Below are 18,355 nucleotides of genomic sequence, written 5' to 3'. Positions count from 1 at the left end.
ATCTCTTCATGTACTTTTAAAGTCCTTAATATCTGATAGTATTTAATAGCATTTTAAAATACTCACTAATGTATACAAACAGTTTTACTTACAATTTCATTAATATACATAAAAAAGACATGCACAGTGGGCTCGTTGATTCTTGCTTAGGGTGTGAGAGATCCCCGGTACAAATCCCGGATGAGCCCATCTTTTAAAGGTATATACTTATGCATACTTAGTAAAATGTCAACCATTTGGTGGTATATTGGGTAAACTATAGATTCCATTTTGTCTAAGTAACCTTGAGTGGCTTAAAAGTCTAATTTTGACAAACAAAAAACGGTCAAAATGAAATTACAGGTTTTTCTCTTACCTTTCTTTTTTCTAAATAACCCTGAGTGGCTTAAAAGAATAGTATCATTATGACTAACAAAAAGATCAACAATAAATTGCAGGTGTTTATTTTGTCTTTCTTCTGGGTCTGCATGCTTGAGTTGCACACAGTATGTGACAAGTCTTAGGTTCCAACTATCAAAAAAAGTCCAAACTCTATTGGGACCTCTAAATATTGGCACTGCACATTTCTAATATACATACTTGGATAACAAGTAACCTTAAGTTATTATTTTTGCAATGCTACATACACATTTTTTGTTTTAAGTTGTTATGTTATTTTTAAAATGTTTCATCTTCATTAAATGAAATTGTGTGTTTTCTCCAGTTATTTGCATTTTTTCTTAAATAATTAGAGTTTTACTTTAAAAATGTTAAAAACTGAATAAGAAATTATTTGGCTAGTGGCTTGTTGGTCAGGGTGTATGATTCTTGCTTCGGGTGCAAAAGGTCCCAGGTTCATATCCTGGATGAGCCTGTTTTCTCAGGTTCTTTAAAAGTGCTTAGTTCAATTATCTGATAGTATTTTAAAATACTAATGTATTCCAACAGTTTCACTTCCAATTTCATTAGTATACATGAAAATACATGAACAGTAGGCTCGTTGGTATAGGGGTATGATTCTCGCTTAGGGTGCGAGAGGTTCTGGGATTAAATCGCAGATGAGCCCATCTTCTCAGGTTCTTTTAAATACCATGGTTCCATTATCTGATTGATGTCAATTGCCTGAGTCAAAAGCATCAAGTGAATTTTTCTTTTGCCAATCCATAAAAAAAGTATATACTTATGCATATTTAGTAAACTGTCAACCATTTGGTGGTATATTGGGTAAACTGTAGATTCCATTTTGTCTAAGTAACTTTGAGTGGCTTCAAAGAAGTCTCATTTTGACAAATAAAAAACAGTCAAAATGAAATTACAGGTTTTTCTCTTACCTTGCTTTTTTCTAAGAAACAATGAGTGGCTTAAAAGAATAGTCTCTTTTTGACAAACAAAAAGGTCAACAATTAATTGCAGGTTTTTGTTTTTTTCTTTCTTCTTGGTCTGTATGCTTAAGTTGCACACAGTATGAGACAAGTCTTAGGTTCCAGCTATTAGAAAAGTTAAAACTCTATAGGAACCCATAAATCTTGGCACTGAAATTTCCAAATATGCATACTTGGACCAAAAATTGACCTTAAGGAAACATTTTAGCTATGCTACAAATAATTTTTTTAAATAGTTATGGTATTTTTAAAATGTAACATCTTTTTTTCCAGCTTATTGCATTTTTTTATTAAATAATTTGAGTTTTACTTTAAAAATGGTAAAATCTGAATGAGAAGACCTTAGGTAGATGGCTCGTTGGTCTAGGGGCATGATACTCGCTTCGGGTGCTGGAGGTCCCGGGTTCAAATCCCGGATGAGCCCATCTCTTCATGTACTTTTAAAGTCCTTAATATCTGATAGTATTTAATAGCATTTTAAAATACTCACTAATGTATACAAACAGTTTTACTTACAATTTCATTAATATACATAAAAAAGACATGCACAGTGGGCTCGTTGATTCTTGCTTAGGGTGTGAGAGATCCCCGGTACAAATCCCGGATGAGCCCATCTTTTAAAGGTATATACTTATGCATACTTAGTAAAATGTCAACCATTTGGTGGTATATTGGGTAAACTATAGATTCCATTTTGTCTAAGTAACCTTGAGTGGCTTAAAAGTCTAATTTTGACAAACAAAAAACTGTCAAAATGAAATTACAGGTTTTTCTCTTACCTTTCTTTTTTCTAAATAACCCTGAGTGGCTTAAAAGAATAGTATCATTATGACTAACAAAAAGATCATCAATAAATTGCAGGTGTTTATTTTGTCTTTCTTCTGGGTCTGCATGCTTGAGTTGCACACAGTAAGTGACAAGTCTTAGGTTCCAACTATCAAAAAAAGTCCAAACTCTATTGGGACCTCTAAATATTGGCACTGCACATTTCTAATATACATACTTGGATAACAAGTAACCTTAAGTTATTATTTTTGCAATACTACATACACATTTTTTGTTTTAAGTTGTTATGTTATTTTTAAAATGTTTCATCTTCATTAAATGAAATTGTGTGTTTTCTCCAGTTATTTGCATTTTTTCTTAAATAATTAGAGTTTTACTTTAAAAATGTTAAAAACTGAATAAGAAATTATTTGGCTAGTGGCTTGTTGGTCAGGGTGTATGATTCTTGCTTCGGGTGCAAAAGGTCCCAGGTTCATATCCTGGATGAGCCTGTTTTCTCAGGTTCTTTAAAAGTGCTTAGTTCAATTATCTGATAGTATTTTAAAATACTAATGTATTCCAACAGTTTCACTTCCAATTTCATTAGTATACATGAAAATACATGAACAGTAGGATCGTTGGTATAGGGGTATGATTCTCGCTTAGGGTGCGAGAGGTCCTGGGATTAAATCGCAGATGAGCCCATCTTCTCAGGTTCTTTTAAATATCATGGTTCCATTATCTGATTGATATCAATTGCCTGAGTCAAAAGCATCAAGTGAATTTTTCTTTTGCCAATCCATAAAAAAAAGTATATACTTATGCATATTTAGTAAACTGTCAACCATTTGGTGGTATATTGGGTAAACTGTAGATTCCATTTTGTCTAAGTAACTTTGAGTGGCTTCAAAGAAGTCTCATTTTGACAAATAAAAAACAGTCAAAATGAAATTACAGGTTTTTCTCTTACCTTGCTTTTTTCTAAGAAACAATGAGTGGCTTAAAAGAATAGTCTCTTTTTGACAAACAAAAAGGTCAACAATTAATTGCAGGTTTTTGTTTTTTTCTTTCTTCTTGGTCTGTATGCTTAAGTTGCACACAGTATGAGACAAGTCTTAGGTTCCAGCTATTAGAAAAGTTAAAACTCTATAGGAACCCATAAATCTTGGCACTGAAATTTCCAAATATGCATACTTGGACCAAAAATTGACCTTAAGGAAACATTTTAGCTATGCTACAAATAATTTTTTTAAATAGTTATGGTATTTTTAAAATGTAACATCTTTTTTTCCAGCTTATTGCATTTTTTTATTAAATAATTTGAGTTTTACTTTAAAAATGGTAAAATCTGAATGAGAAGACCTTAGGTAGATGGCTCGTTGGTCTAGGGGTATGATTCTCGCTTCGGGTGCTGGAGGTCCCGGGTTCAAATCCCGGATGAGCCCATCTCTTCATGTACTTTTAAAGTCCTTAATATCTGATAGTATTTAATAGCATTTTAAAATACTCACTAATGTATACAAACAGTTTTACTTACAATTTCATTAATATACATAAAAAAGACATGCACAGTGGGCTCGTTGATTCTTGCTTAGGGTGTGAGAGATCCCCGGTACAAATCCCGGATGAGCCCATCTTTTAAAGGTATATACTTATGCATACTTAGTAAAATGTCAACCATTTGGTGGTATATTGGGTAAACTATAGATTCCATTTTGTCTAAGTAACCTTGAGTGGCTTAAAAGTCTAATTTTGACAAACAAAAAACGGTCAAAATGAAATTACAGGTTTTTCTCTTACCTTTCTTTTTTCTAAATAACCCTGAGTGGCTTAAAAGAATAGTATCATTATGACTAACAAAAAGATCAACAATAAATTGCAGGTGTTTATTTTGTCTTTCTTCTGGGTCTGCATGCTTGAGTTGCACACAGTATGTGACAAGTCTTAGGTTCCAACTATCAAAAAAAGTCCAAACTCTATTGGGACCTCTAAATATTGGCACTGCACATTTCTAATATACATACTTGGATAACAAGTAACCTTAAGTTATTATTTTTGCAATGCTACATACACATTTTTTGTTTTAAGTTGTTATGTTATTTTTAAAATGTTTCATCTTCATTAAATGAAATTGTGTGTTTTCTCCAGTTATTTGCATTTTTTCTTAAATAATTAGAGTTTTACTTTAAAAATGTTAAAAACTGAATAAGAAATTATTTGGCTAGTGGCTTGTTGGTCAGGGTGTATGATTCTTGCTTCGGGTGCAAAAGGTCCCAGGTTCATATCCTGGATGAGCCTGTTTTCTCAGGTTCTTTAAAAGTGCTTAGTTCAATTATCTGATAGTATTTTAAAATACTAATGTATTCCAACAGTTTCACTTCCAATTTCATTAGTATACATGAAAATACATGAACAGTAGGCTCGTTGGTATAGGGGTATGATTCTCGCTTAGGGTGCGAGAGGTTCTGGGATTAAATCGCAGATGAGCCCATCTTCTCAGGTTCTTTTAAATACCATGGTTCCATTATCTGATTGATGTCAATTGCCTGAGTCAAAAGCATCAAGTGAATTTTTCTTTTGCCAATCCATAAAAAAAGTATATACTTATGCATATTTAGTAAACTGTCAACCATTTGGTGGTATATTGGGTAAACTGTAGATTCCATTTTGTCTAAGTAACTTTGAGTGGCTTCAAAGAAGTCTCATTTTGACAAATAAAAAACAGTCAAAATGAAATTACAGGTTTTTCTCTTACCTTGCTTTTTTCTAAGAAACAATGAGTGGCTTAAAAGAATAGTCTCTTTTTGACAAACAAAAAGGTCAACAATTAATTGCAGGTTTTTGTTTTTTTCTTTCTTCTTGGTCTGTATGCTTAAGTTGCACACAGTATGAGACAAGTCTTAGGTTCCAGCTATTAGAAAAGTTAAAACTCTATAGGAACCCATAAATCTTGGCACTGAAATTTCCAAATATGCATACTTGGACCAAAAATTGACCTTAAGGAAACATTTTAGCTATGCTACAAATAATTTTTTTAAATAGTTATGGTATTTTTAAAATGTAACATCTTTTTTTCCAGCTTATTGCATTTTTTTATTAAATAATTTGAGTTTTACTTTAAAAATGGTAAAATCTGAATGAGAAGACCTTAGGCAGATGGCTCGATGGTCTAGGGGTATGATTCTCGCTTCGGGTGCGAGAGGTCCCGGGTTCAAATCCCGGACGAGCCCATCTCTTCATGTAATTTTAAAGTCCTTAATATCTGATAGTATTTAATAGCATTTTAAAATACTCACTAATGTATACAAACAGTTTTACTTACAATTTCATTAATATACATAAAAAAGACATGCACAGTGGGCTCGTTGATTCTTGCTTAGGGTGCGAGAGATCCCCGGTACAAATCCCGGATGAGCCCATCTTTTAAAGGTATATACTTATGCATACTTAGTAAAATGTCAACCATTTGGTGGTATATTGGGTAAACTATAGATTCCATTTTGTCTAAGTAACCTTGAGTGGCTTAAAAGTCTAATTTTGACAAACAAAAAACTGTCAAAATGAAATTACAGGTTTTTCTCTTACCTTTCTTTTTTCTAAATAACCCTGAGTGGCTTAAAAGAATAGTATCATTATGACTAACAAAAAGATCAACAATAAATTGCAGGTGTTTATTTTGTCTTTCTTCTGGGTCTGCATGCTTGAGTTGCACACAGTATGTGACAAGTCTTAGGTTCCAACTATCAAAAAAAGTCCAAACTCTATTGGGACCTCTAAATATTGGCACTGCACATTTCTAATATACATACTTGGATAACAAGTAACCTTAAGTTATTATTTTTGCAATGCTACATACACATTTTTTGTTTTAAGTTGTTATGTTATTTTTAAAATGTTTCATCTTCATTAAATGAAATTGTGTGTTTTCTCCAGTTATTTGCATTTTTTCTTAAATAATTAGAGTTTTACTTTAAAAATGTTAAAAACTGAATAAGAAATTATTTGGCTAGTGGCTTGTTGGTCAGGGTGTATGATTCTTGCTTCGGGTGCAAAAGGTCCCAGGTTCATATCCTGGATGAGCCTGTTTTCTCAGGTTCTTTAAAAGTGCTTAGTTCAATTATCTGATAGTATTTTAAAATACTAATGTATTCCAACAGTTTCACTTCCAATTTCATTAGTATACATGAAAATACATGAAAAGTAGGCTCGTTGGTATAGGGGTATGATTCTCGCTTAGGGTGCGAGAGGTCCTGGGATTAAATCGCAGACGAGCCCATCTTCTCAGGTTCTTTTAAGTACCATGGTTCCATTATCTGATTGATGTCAATTGCCTGAGTCAAAAGCATCAAGTGAATTTTTCTTTTGCCAATCCATAAAAAAAAGTATATACTTATGCATATTTAGTAAACTGTCAACCATTTGGTGGTATATTGGGTAAACTGTAGATTCCATTTTGTCTAAGTAACTTTGAGTGGCTTCAAAGAAGTCTCATTTTGACAAATAAAAAACAGTCAAAATGAAATTACAGGTTTTTCTCTTACCTTGCTTTTTTCTAAGTAACAATGAGTGGCTTAAAAGAATAGTCTCTTTTTGACAAACAAAAAGGTCAACAATTAATTGCAGGTTTTTGTTTTTTTCTTTCTTCTTGGTCTGTATGCTTAAGTTGCACACAGTATGAGACAAGTCTTAGGTTCCAGCTATTAGAAAAGTTAAAACTCTATAGGAACCCATAAATCTTGGCACTGAAATTTCCAAATATGCATACTTGGACCAAAAATTGACCTTAAGGAAACATTTTAGCTATGCTACAAATAATTTTTTTAAATAGTTATGGTATTTTTAAAATGTAACATCTTTTTTTCCAGCTTATTGCATTTTTTTATTAAATAATTTGAGTTTTACTTTAAAAATGGTAAAATCTGAATGAGAAGACCTTAGGCAGATGGCTCGTTGGTCTAGGGGTATGATTCTCGCTTCGGGTGCGAGAGGTCCCGGGTTCAAATCCCGGACGAGCCCATCTCTTCATGTACTTTTAAAGTCCTTAATATCTGATAGTATTTAATAGCATTTTAAAATACTCACTAATGTATACAAACAGTTTTACTTACAATTTCATTAATATACATAAAAAAGATATGCACAGTGGGCTCGTTGATTCTTGCTTAGGGTGCGAGAGATCCCCGGTACAAATCCCGGATGAGCCCATCTTTTAAAGGTATATACTTATGCATACTTAGTAAAATGTCAACCATTTGGTGGTATACTGGGTAAACTATAGATTCCATTTTGTCTAAGTAACCTTGAGTGGCTTAAAAGTCTAATTTTGACAAACAAAAAACTGTCAAAATGAAATTACAGGTTTTTCTCTTACCTTTCTTTTTTCTAAATAACCCTGAGTGGCTTAAAAGAATAGTATCATTATGACTAACAAAAAGATCATCAATAAATTGCAGGTGTTTATTTTGTCTTTCTTCTGGGTCTGCATGCTTGAGTTGCACACAGTAAGTGACAAGTCTTAGGTTCCAACTATCAAAAAAAGTCCAAACTCTATTGGGACCTCTAAATATTGGCACTGCACATTTCTAATATACATACTTGGATAACAAGTAACCTTAAGTTATTATTTTTGCAATACTACATACACATTTTTTGTTTTAAGTTGTTATGTTATTTTTAAAATGTTTCATCTTCATTAAATGAAATTGTGTGTTTTCTCCAGTTATTTGCATTTTTTCTTAAATAATTAGAGTTTTACTTTAAAAATGTTAAAAACTGAATAAGAAATTATTTGGCTAGTGGCTTGTTGGTCAGGGTGTATGATTCTTGCTTCGGGTGCAAAAGGTCCCAGGTTCATATCCTGGATGAGCCTGTTTTCTCAGGTTCTTTAAAAGTGCTTAGTTCAATTATCTGATAGTATTTTAAAATACTAATGTATTCCAACAGTTTCACTTCCAATTTCATTAGTATACATGAAAATACATGAACAGTAGGCTCGTTGGTATAGGGGTATGATTCTCGCTTAGGGTGCGAGAGGTTCTGGGATTAAATCGCAGATGAGCCCATCTTCTCAGGTTCTTTTAAATACCATGGTTCCATTATCTGATTGATGTCAATTGCCTGAGTCAAAAGCATCAAGTGAATTTTTCTTTTGCCAATCCATAAAAAAAGTATATACTTATGCATATTTAGTAAACTGTCAACCATTTGGTGGTATATTGGGTAAACTGTAGATTCCATTTTGTCTAAGTAACTTTGAGTGGCTTCAAAGAAGTCTCATTTTGACAAATAAAAAACAGTCAAAATGAAATTACAGGTTTTTATCTTACCTTGCTTTTTTCTAAGAAACAATGAGTGGCTTAAAAGAATAGTCTCTTTCTGACAAACAAAAAGGTCAACAATTAATTGCATGTTTTTGTTTTTTTCTTTCTTCTTGGTCTGTATGCTTAAGTTGCACACAGTATGAGACAAGTCTTAGGTTCCAGCTATTAGAAAAGTTAAAACTCTATAGGAACCCATAAATCTTGGCACTGAAATTTCCAAATATGCATACTTGGACCAAAAATTGACCTTAAGGAAACATTTTAGCTATGCTACAAATAATTTTTTTAAATAGTTATGGTATTTTTAAAATGTAACATCTTTTTTTCCAGCTTATTGCATTTTTTTATTAAATAATTTGAGTTTTACTTTAAAAATGGTAAAATCTGAATGAGAAGACCTTAGGCAGATGGCTCGATGGTCTAGGGGTATGATTCTCGCTTCGGGTGCGAGAGGTCCCGGGTTCAAATCCCGGACGAGCCCATCTCTTCATGTAATTTTAAAGTCCTTAATATCTGATAGTATTTAATAGCATTTTAAAATACTCACTAATGTATACAAACAGTTTTACTTACAATTTCATTAATATACATAAAAAAGACATGCACAGTGGGCTCGTTGATTCTTGCTTAGGGTGCGAGAGATCCCCGGTACAAATCCCGGATGAGCCCATCTTTTAAAGGTATATACTTATGCATACTTAGTAAAATGTCAACCATTTGGTGGTATATTGGGTAAACTATAGATTCCATTTTGTCTAAGTAACCTTGAGTGGCTTAAAAGTCTAATTTTGACAAACAAAAAACTGTCAAAATGAAATTACAGGTTTTTCTCTTACCTTTCTTTTTTCTAAATAACCCTGAGTGGCTTAAAAGAATAGTATCATTATGACTAACAAAAAGATCAACAATAAATTGCAGGTGTTTATTTTGTCTTTCTTCTGGGTCTGCATGCTTGAGTTGCACACAGTATGTGACAAGTCTTAGGTTCCAACTATCAAAAAAAGTCCAAACTCTATTGGGACCTCTAAATATTGGCACTGCACATTTCTAATATACATACTTGGATAACAAGTAACCTTAAGTTATTATTTTTGCAATGCTACATACACATTTTTTGTTTTAAGTTGTTATGTTATTTTTAAAATGTTTCATCTTCATTAAATGAAATTGTGTGTTTTCTCCAGTTATTTGCATTTTTTCTTAAATAATTAGAGTTTTACTTTAAAAATGTTAAAAACTGAATAAGAAATTATTTGGCTAGTGGCTTGTTGGTCAGGGTGTATGATTCTTGCTTCGGGTGCAAAAGGTCCCAGGTTCATATCCTGGATGAGCCTGTTTTCTCAGGTTCTTTAAAAGTGCTTAGTTCAATTATCTGATAGTATTTTAAAATACTAATGTATTCCAACAGTTTCACTTCCAATTTCATTAGTATACATGAAAATACATGAAAAGTAGGCTCGTTGGTATAGGGGTATGATTCTCGCTTAGGGTGCGAGAGGTCCTGGGATTAAATCGCAGACGAGCCCATCTTCTCAGGTTCTTTTAAGTACCATGGTTCCATTATCTGATTGATGTCAATTGCCTGAGTCAAAAGCATCAAGTGAATTTTTCTTTTGCCAATCCATAAAAAAAAGTATATACTTATGCATATTTAGTAAACTGTCAACCATTTGGTGGTATATTGGGTAAACTGTAGATTCCATTTTGTCTAAGTAACTTTGAGTGGCTTCAAAGAAGTCTCATTTTGACAAATAAAAAACAGTCAAAATGAAATTACAGGTTTTTCTCTTACCTTGCTTTTTTCTAAGTAACAATGAGTGGCTTAAAAGAATAGTCTCTTTTTGACAAACAAAAAGGTCAACAATTAATTGCAGGTTTTTGTTTTTTTCTTTCTTCTTGGTCTGTATGCTTAAGTTGCACACAGTATGAGACAAGTCTTAGGTTCCAGCTATTAGAAAAGTTAAAACTCTATAGGAACCCATAAATCTTGGCACTGAAATTTCCAAATATGCATACTTGGACCAAAAATTGACCTTAAGGAAACATTTTAGCTATGCTACAAATAATTTTTTTAAATAGTTATGGTATTTTTAAAATGTAACATCTTTTTTTCCAGCTTATTGCATTTTTTTATTAAATAATTTGAGTTTTACTTTAAAAATGGTAAAATCTGAATGAGAAGACCTTAGGCAGATGGCTCGTTGGTCTAGGGGTATGATTCTCGCTTCGGGTGCGAGAGGTCCCGGGTTCAAATCCCGGACGAGCCCATCTCTTCATGTACTTTTAAAGTCCTTAATATCTGATAGTATTTAATAGCATTTTAAAATACTCACTAATGTATACAAACAGTTTTACTTACAATTTCATTAATATACATAAAAAAGATATGCACAGTGGGCTCGTTGATTCTTGCTTAGGGTGCGAGAGATCCCCGGTACAAATCCCGGATGAGCCCATCTTTTAAAGGTATATACTTATGCATACTTAGTAAAATGTCAACCATTTGGTGGTATACTGGGTAAACTATAGATTCCATTTTGTCTAAGTAACCTTGAGTGGCTTAAAAGTCTAATTTTGACAAACAAAAAACTGTCAAAATGAAATTACAGGTTTTTCTCTTACCTTTCTTTTTTCTAAATAACCCTGAGTGGCTTAAAAGAATAGTATCATTATGACTAACAAAAAGATCATCAATAAATTGCAGGTGTTTATTTTGTCTTTCTTCTGGGTCTGCATGCTTGAGTTGCACACAGTAAGTGACAAGTCTTAGGTTCCAACTATCAAAAAAAGTCCAAACTCTATTGGGACCTCTAAATATTGGCACTGCACATTTCTAATATACATACTTGGATAACAAGTAACCTTAAGTTATTATTTTTGCAATACTACATACACATTTTTTGTTTTAAGTTGTTATGTTATTTTTAAAATGTTTCATCTTCATTAAATGAAATTGTGTGTTTTCTCCAGTTATTTGCATTTTTTCTTAAATAATTAGAGTTTTACTTTAAAAATGTTAAAAACTGAATAAGAAATTATTTGGCTAGTGGCTTGTTGGTCAGGGTGTATGATTCTTGCTTCGGGTGCAAAAGGTCCCAGGTTCATATCCTGGATGAGCCTGTTTTCTCAGGTTCTTTAAAAGTGCTTAGTTCAATTATCTGATAGTATTTTAAAATACTAATGTATTCCAACAGTTTCACTTCCAATTTCATTAGTATACATGAAAATACATGAACAGTAGGCTCGTTGGTATAGGGGTATGATTCTCGCTTAGGGTGCGAGAGGTTCTGGGATTAAATCGCAGATGAGCCCATCTTCTCAGGTTCTTTTAAATACCATGGTTCCATTATCTGATTGATGTCAATTGCCTGAGTCAAAAGCATCAAGTGAATTTTTCTTTTGCCAATCCATAAAAAAAGTATATACTTATGCATATTTAGTAAACTGTCAACCATTTGGTGGTATATTGGGTAAACTGTAGATTCCATTTTGTCTAAGTAACTTTGAGTGGCTTCAAAGAAGTCTCATTTTGACAAATAAAAAACAGTCAAAATGAAATTACAGGTTTTTATCTTACCTTGCTTTTTTCTAAGAAACAATGAGTGGCTTAAAAGAATAGTCTCTTTCTGACAAACAAAAAGGTCAACAATTAATTGCATGTTTTTGTTTTTTTCTTTCTTCTTGGTCTGTATGCTTAAGTTGCACACAGTATGAGACAAGTCTTAGGTTCCAGCTATTAGAAAAGTTAAAACTCTATAGGAACCCATAAATCTTGGCACTGAAATTTCCAAATATGCATACTTGGACCAAAAATTGACCTTAAGGAAACATTTTAGCTATGCTACAAATAATTTTTTTAAATAGTTATGGTATTTTTAAAATGTAACATCTTTTTTTCCAGCTTATTGCATTTTTTTATTAAATAATTTGAGTTTTACTTTAAAAATGGTAAAATCTGAATGAGAAGACCTTAGGCAGATGGCTCGATGGTCTAGGGGTATGATTCTCGCTTCGGGTGCGAGAGGTCCCGGGTTCAAATCCCGGACGAGCCCATCTCTTCATGTAATTTTAAAGTCCTTAATATCTGATAGTATTTAATAGCATTTTAAAATACTCACTAATGTATACAAACAGTTTTACTTACAATTTCATTAATATACATAAAAAAGACATGCACAGTGGGCTCGTTGATTCTTGCTTAGGGTGCGAGAGATCCCCGGTACAAATCCCGGATGAGCCCATCTTTTAAAGGTATATACTTATGCATACTTAGTAAAATGTCAACCATTTGGTGGTATATTGGGTAAACTATAGATTCCATTTTGTCTAAGTAACCTTGAGTGGCTTAAAAGTCTAATTTTGACAAACAAAAAACTGTCAAAATGAAATTACAGGTTTTTCTCTTACCTTTCTTTTTTCTAAATAACCCTGAGTGGCTTAAAAGAATAGTATCATTATGACTAACAAAAAGATCAACAATAAATTGCAGGTGTTTATTTTGTCTTTCTTCTGGGTCTGCATGCTTGAGTTGCACACAGTATGTGACAAGTCTTAGGTTCCAACTATCAAAAAAAGTCCAAACTCTATTGGGACCTCTAAATATTGGCACTGCACATTTCTAATATACATACTTGGATAACAAGTAACCTTAAGTTATTATTTTTGCAATGCTACATACACATTTTTTGTTTTAAGTTGTTATGTTATTTTTAAAATGTTTCATCTTCATTAAATGAAATTGTGTGTTTTCTCCAGTTATTTGCATTTTTTCTTAAATAATTAGAGTTTTACTTTAAAAATGTTAAAAACTGAATAAGAAATTATTTGGCTAGTGGCTTGTTGGTCAGGGTGTATGATTCTTGCTTCGGGTGCAAAAGGTCCCAGGTTCATATCCTGGATGAGCCTGTTTTCTCAGGTTCTTTAAAAGTGCTTAGTTCAATTATCTGATAGTATTTTAAAATACTAATGTATTCCAACAGTTTCACTTCCAATTTCATTAGTATACATGAAAATACATGAACAGTAGGCTCGTTGGTATAGGGGTATGATTCTCGCTTAGGGTGCGAGAGGTCCTGGGATTAAATCGCAGACGAGCCCATCTTCTCAGGTTCTTTTAAGTACCATGGTTCCATTATCTGATTGATGTCAATTGCCTGAGTCAAAAGCATCAAGTGAATTTTTCTTTTGCCAATCCATAAAAAAAAGTATATACTTATGCATATTTAGTAAACTGTCAACCATTTGGTGGTATATTGGGTAAACTGTAGATTCCATTTTGTCTAAGTAACTTTGAGTGGCTTCAAAGAAGTCTCATTTTGACAAATAAAAAACAGTCAAAATGAAATTACAGGTTTTTCTCTTACCTTGCTTTTTTCTAAGAAACAATGAGTGGCTTAAAAGAATAGTCTCTTTTTGACAAACAAAAAGGTCAACAATTAATTGCAGGTTTTTGTTTTTTTCTTTCTTCTTGGTCTGTATGCTTAAGTTGCACACAGTATGAGACAAGTCTTAGGTTCCAGCTATTAGAAAAGTTAAAACTCTATAGGAACCCATAAATCTTGGCACTGAAATTTCCAAATATGCATACTTGGACCAAAAATTGACCTTAAGGAAACATTTTAGCTATGCTACAAATAATTTTTTTAAATAGTTATGGTATTTTTAAAATGTAACATCTTTTTTTCCAGCTTATTGCATTTTTTTATTAAATAATTTGAGTTTTACTTTAAAAATGGTAAAATCTGAATGAGAAGACCTTAGGCAGATGGCTCGTTGGTCTAGGGGTATGATTCTCGCTTCGGGTGCGAGAGGTCCCGGGTTCAAATCCCAGACGAGCCCATCTCTTCATGTACTTTTAAAGTCCTTAATATCTGATAGTATTTAATAGCATTTTAAAATACTCACTAATGTATACAAACAGTTTTACTTACAATTTCATTAATATACATAAAAAAGATATGCACAGTGGGCTCGTTGATTCTTGCTTAGGGTGCGAGAGATCCCCGGTACAAATCCCGGATGAGCCCATCTTTTAAAGGTATATACTTATGCATACTTAGTAAAATGTCAACCATTTGGTGGTATATTGGGTAAACTATAGATTCCATTTTGTCTAAGTAACCTTGAGTGGCTTAAAAGTCTAATTTTGACAAACAAAAAACTGTCAAAATGAAATTACAGGTTTTTCTCTTACCTTTCTTTTTTCTAAATAACCCTGAGTGGCTTAAAAGAATAGTATCATTATGACTAACAAAAAGATCATCAATAAATTGCAGGTGTTTATTTTGTCTTTCTTCTGGGTCTGCATGCTTGAGTTGCACACAGTAAGTGACAAGTCTTAGGTTCCAACTATCAAAAAAAGTCCAAACTCTATTGGGACCTCTAAATATTGGCACTGCACATTTCTAATATACATACTTGGATAACAAGTAACCTTAAGTTATTATTTTTGCAATACTACATACACATTTTTTGTTTTAAGTTGTTATGTTATTTTTAAAATGTTTCATCTTCATTAAATGAAATTGTGTGTTTTCTCCAGTTATTTGCATTTTTTCTTAAATAATTAGAGTTTTACTTTAAAAATGTTAAAAACTGAATAAGAAATTATTTGGCTAGTGGCTTGTTGGTCAGGGTGTATGATTCTTGCTTCGGGTGCAAAAGGTCCCAGGTTCATATCCTGGATGAGCCTGTTTTCTCAGGTTCTTTAAAAGTGCTTAGTTCAATTATCTGATAGTATTTTAAAATACTAATGTATTCCAACAGTTTCACTTCCAATTTCATTAGTATACATGAAAATACATGAACAGTAGGCTCGTTGGTATAGGGGTATGATTCTCGCTTAGGGTGCGAGAGGTTCTGGGATTAAATCGCAGATGAGCCCATCTTCTCAGGTTCTTTTAAATACCATGGTTCCATTATCTGATTGATGTCAATTGCCTGAGTCAAAAGCATCAAGTGAATTTTTCTTTTGCCAATCCATAAAAAAAGTATATACTTATGCATATTTAGTAAACTGTCAACCATTTGGTGGTATATTGGGTAAACTGTAGATTCCATTTTGTCTAAGTAACTTTGAGTGGCTTCAAAGAAGTCTCATTTTGACAAATAAAAAACAGTCAAAATGAAATTACAGGTTTTTATCTTACCTTGCTTTTTTCTAAGAAACAATGAGTGGCTTAAAAGAATAGTCTCTTTCTGACAAACAAAAAGGTCAACAATTAATTGCATGTTTTTGTTTTTTTCTTTCTTCTTGGTCTGTATGCTTAAGTTGCACACAGTATGAGACAAGTCTTAGGTTCCAGCTATTAGAAAAGTTAAAACTCTATAGGAACCCATAAATCTTGGCACTGAAATTTCCAAATATGCATACTTGGACCAAAAATTGACCTTAAGGAAACATTTTAGCTATGCTACAAATAATTTTTTTAAATAGTTATGGTATTTTTAAAATGTAACATCTTTTTTTCCAGCTTATTGCATTTTTTTATTAAATAATTTGAGTTTTACTTTAAAAATGGTAAAATCTGAATGAGAAGACCTTAGGCAGATGGCTCGATGGTCTAGGGGTATGATTCTCGCTTCGGGTGCGAGAGGTCCCGGGTTCAAATCCCGGACGAGCCCATCTCTTCATGTAATTTTAAAGTCCTTAATATCTGATAGTATTTAATAGCATTTTAAAATACTCACTAATGTATACAAACAGTTTTACTTACAATTTCATTAATATACATAAAAAAGACATGCACAGTGGGCTCGTTGATTCTTGCTTAGGGTGCGAGAGATCCCCGGTACAAATCCCGGATGAGCCCATCTTTTAAAGGTATATACTTATGCATACTTAGTAAAATGTCAACCATTTGGTGGTATATTGGGTAAACTATAGATTCCATTTTGTCTAAGTAACCTTGAGTGGCTTAAAAGTCTAATTTTGACAAACAAAAAACTGTCAAAATGAAATTACAGGTTTTTCTCTTACCTTTCTTTTTTCTAAATAACCCTGAGTGGCTTAAAAGAATAGTATCATTATGACTAACAAAAAGATCAACAATAAATTGCAGGTGTTTATTTTGTCTTTCTTCTGGGTCTGCATGCTTGAGTTGCACACAGTATGTGACAAGTCTTAGGTTCCAACTATCAAAAAAAGTCCAAACTCTATTGGGACCTCTAAATATTGGCACTGCACATTTCTAATATACATACTTGGATAACAAGTAACCTTAAGTTATTATTTTTGCAATGCTACATACACATTTTTTGTTTTAAGTTGTTATGTTATTTTTAAAATGTTTCATCTTCATTAAATGAAATTGTGTGTTTTCTCCAGTTATTTGCATTTTTTCTTAAATAATTAGAGTTTTACTTTAAAAATGTTAAAAACTGAATAAGAAATTATTTGGCTAGTGGCTTGTTGGTCAGGGTGTATGATTCTTGCTTCGGGTGCAAAAGGTCCCAGGTTCATATCCTGGATGAGCCTGTTTTCTCAGGTTCTTTAAAAGTGCTTAGTTCAATTATCTGATAGTATTTTAAAATACTAATGTATTCCAACAGTTTCACTTCCAATTTCATTAGTATACATGAAAATACATGAACAGTAGGCTCGTTGGTATAGGGGTATGATTCTCGCTTAGGGTGCGAGAGGTCCTGGGATTAAATCGCAGACGAGCCCATCTTCTCAGGTTCTTTTAAGTACCATGGTTCCATTATCTGATTGATGTCAATTGCCTGAGTCAAAAGCATCAAGTGAATTTTTCTTTTGCCAATCCATAAAAAAAAGTATATACTTATGCATATTTAGTAAACTGTCAACCATTTGGTGGTATATTGGGTAAACTGTAGATTCCATTTTGTCTAAGTAACTTTGAGTGGCTTCAAAGAAGTCTCATTTTGACAAATAAAAAACAGTCAAAATGAAATTACAGGTTTTTCTCTTACCTTGCTTTTTTCTAAGAAACAATGAGTGGCTTAAAAGAATAGTCTCTTTTTGACAAACAAAAAGGTCAACAATTAATTGCAGGTTTTTGTTTTTTTCTTTCTTCTTGGTCTGTATGCTTAAGTTGCACACAGTATGAGACAAGTCTTAGGTTCCAGCTATTAGAAAAGTTAAAACTCTATAGGAACCCATAAATCTTGGCACTGAAATTTCCAAATATGCATACTTGGACCAAAAATTGACCTTAAGGAAACATTTTAGCTATGCTACAAATAATTTTTTTAAATAGTTATGGTATTTTTAAAATGTAACATCTTTTTTTCCAGCTTATTGCATTTTTTTATTAAATAATTTGAGTTTTACTTTAAAAATGGTAAAATCTGAATGAGAAGACCTTAGGCAGATGGCTCGTTGGTCTAGGGGTATGATTCTCGCTTCGGGTGCGAGAGGTCCCGGGTTCAAATCCCAGACGAGCCCATCTCTTCATGTACTTTTAAAGTCCTTAATATCTGATAGTATTTAATAGCATTTTAAAATACTCACTAATGTATACAAACAGTTTTACTTACAATTTCATTAATATACATAAAAAAGATATGCACAGTGGGCTCGTTGATTCTTGCTTAGGGTGCGAGAGATCCCCGGTACAAATCCCGGATGAGCCCATCTTTTAAAGGTATATACTTATGCATACTTAGTAAAATGTCAACCATTTGGTGGTATATTGGGTAAACTATAGATTCCATTTTGTCTAAGTAACCTTGAGTGGCTTAAAAGTCTAATTTTGACAAACAAAAAACTGTCAAAATGAAATTACAGGTTTTTCTCTTACCTTTCTTTTTTCTAAATAACCCTGAGTGGCTTAAAAGAATAGTATCATTATGACTAACAAAAAGATCATCAATAAATTGCAGGTGTTTATTTTGTCTTTCTTCTGGGTCTGCATGCTTGAGTTGCACACAGTAAGTGACAAGTCT

General features: G+C 32.6%; 9 non-coding genes across 9 annotated transcripts; all 9 read left to right on the top strand.

Annotated features, from left to right (window-relative positions):
- Positions 1-3,499: 3,499 nt before the first annotated feature.
- On the top strand, positions 3,500-3,571 carry TRNAP-CGG (transfer RNA proline (anticodon CGG)). The gene has a single exon. It is a non-coding gene; the product is annotated as a tRNA-Pro (tRNA).
- Positions 3,572-5,284: 1,713 nt separating this feature from the next.
- TRNAP-CGG (transfer RNA proline (anticodon CGG)) lies at positions 5,285-5,356 on the top strand. Its single transcript has one exon. It is a non-coding gene; the product is annotated as a tRNA-Pro (tRNA).
- Positions 5,357-7,070: 1,714 nt separating this feature from the next.
- On the top strand, positions 7,071-7,142 carry TRNAP-CGG (transfer RNA proline (anticodon CGG)). Its single transcript has one exon. It is a non-coding gene; the product is annotated as a tRNA-Pro (tRNA).
- A 1,713-nt stretch (positions 7,143-8,855) lies between these two features.
- Positions 8,856-8,927, top strand: TRNAP-CGG (transfer RNA proline (anticodon CGG)). The gene has a single exon. It is a non-coding gene; the product is annotated as a tRNA-Pro (tRNA).
- A 1,714-nt stretch (positions 8,928-10,641) lies between these two features.
- On the top strand, positions 10,642-10,713 carry TRNAP-CGG (transfer RNA proline (anticodon CGG)). Its single transcript has one exon. It is a non-coding gene; the product is annotated as a tRNA-Pro (tRNA).
- Positions 10,714-12,426: 1,713 nt separating this feature from the next.
- On the top strand, positions 12,427-12,498 carry TRNAP-CGG (transfer RNA proline (anticodon CGG)). Its single transcript has one exon. It is a non-coding gene; the product is annotated as a tRNA-Pro (tRNA).
- Positions 12,499-14,212: 1,714 nt separating this feature from the next.
- On the top strand, positions 14,213-14,284 carry TRNAP-CGG (transfer RNA proline (anticodon CGG)). Its single transcript has one exon. It is a non-coding gene; the product is annotated as a tRNA-Pro (tRNA).
- A 1,713-nt stretch (positions 14,285-15,997) lies between these two features.
- On the top strand, positions 15,998-16,069 carry TRNAP-CGG (transfer RNA proline (anticodon CGG)). The gene has a single exon. It is a non-coding gene; the product is annotated as a tRNA-Pro (tRNA).
- Positions 16,070-17,783: 1,714 nt separating this feature from the next.
- On the top strand, positions 17,784-17,855 carry TRNAP-CGG (transfer RNA proline (anticodon CGG)). Its single transcript has one exon. It is a non-coding gene; the product is annotated as a tRNA-Pro (tRNA).
- Positions 17,856-18,355: the final 500 nt, after the last annotated feature.

The sequence above is a fragment of the Pseudophryne corroboree genome, unplaced genomic scaffold (genome assembly GCF_028390025.1).
Source record: "Pseudophryne corroboree isolate aPseCor3 unplaced genomic scaffold, aPseCor3.hap2 scaffold_1549, whole genome shotgun sequence".
In the NCBI taxonomy this organism is placed as follows: domain Eukaryota; kingdom Metazoa; phylum Chordata; class Amphibia; order Anura; family Myobatrachidae; genus Pseudophryne; species Pseudophryne corroboree.
This window is presented reverse-complemented; position numbering and strand designations above follow the sequence as displayed.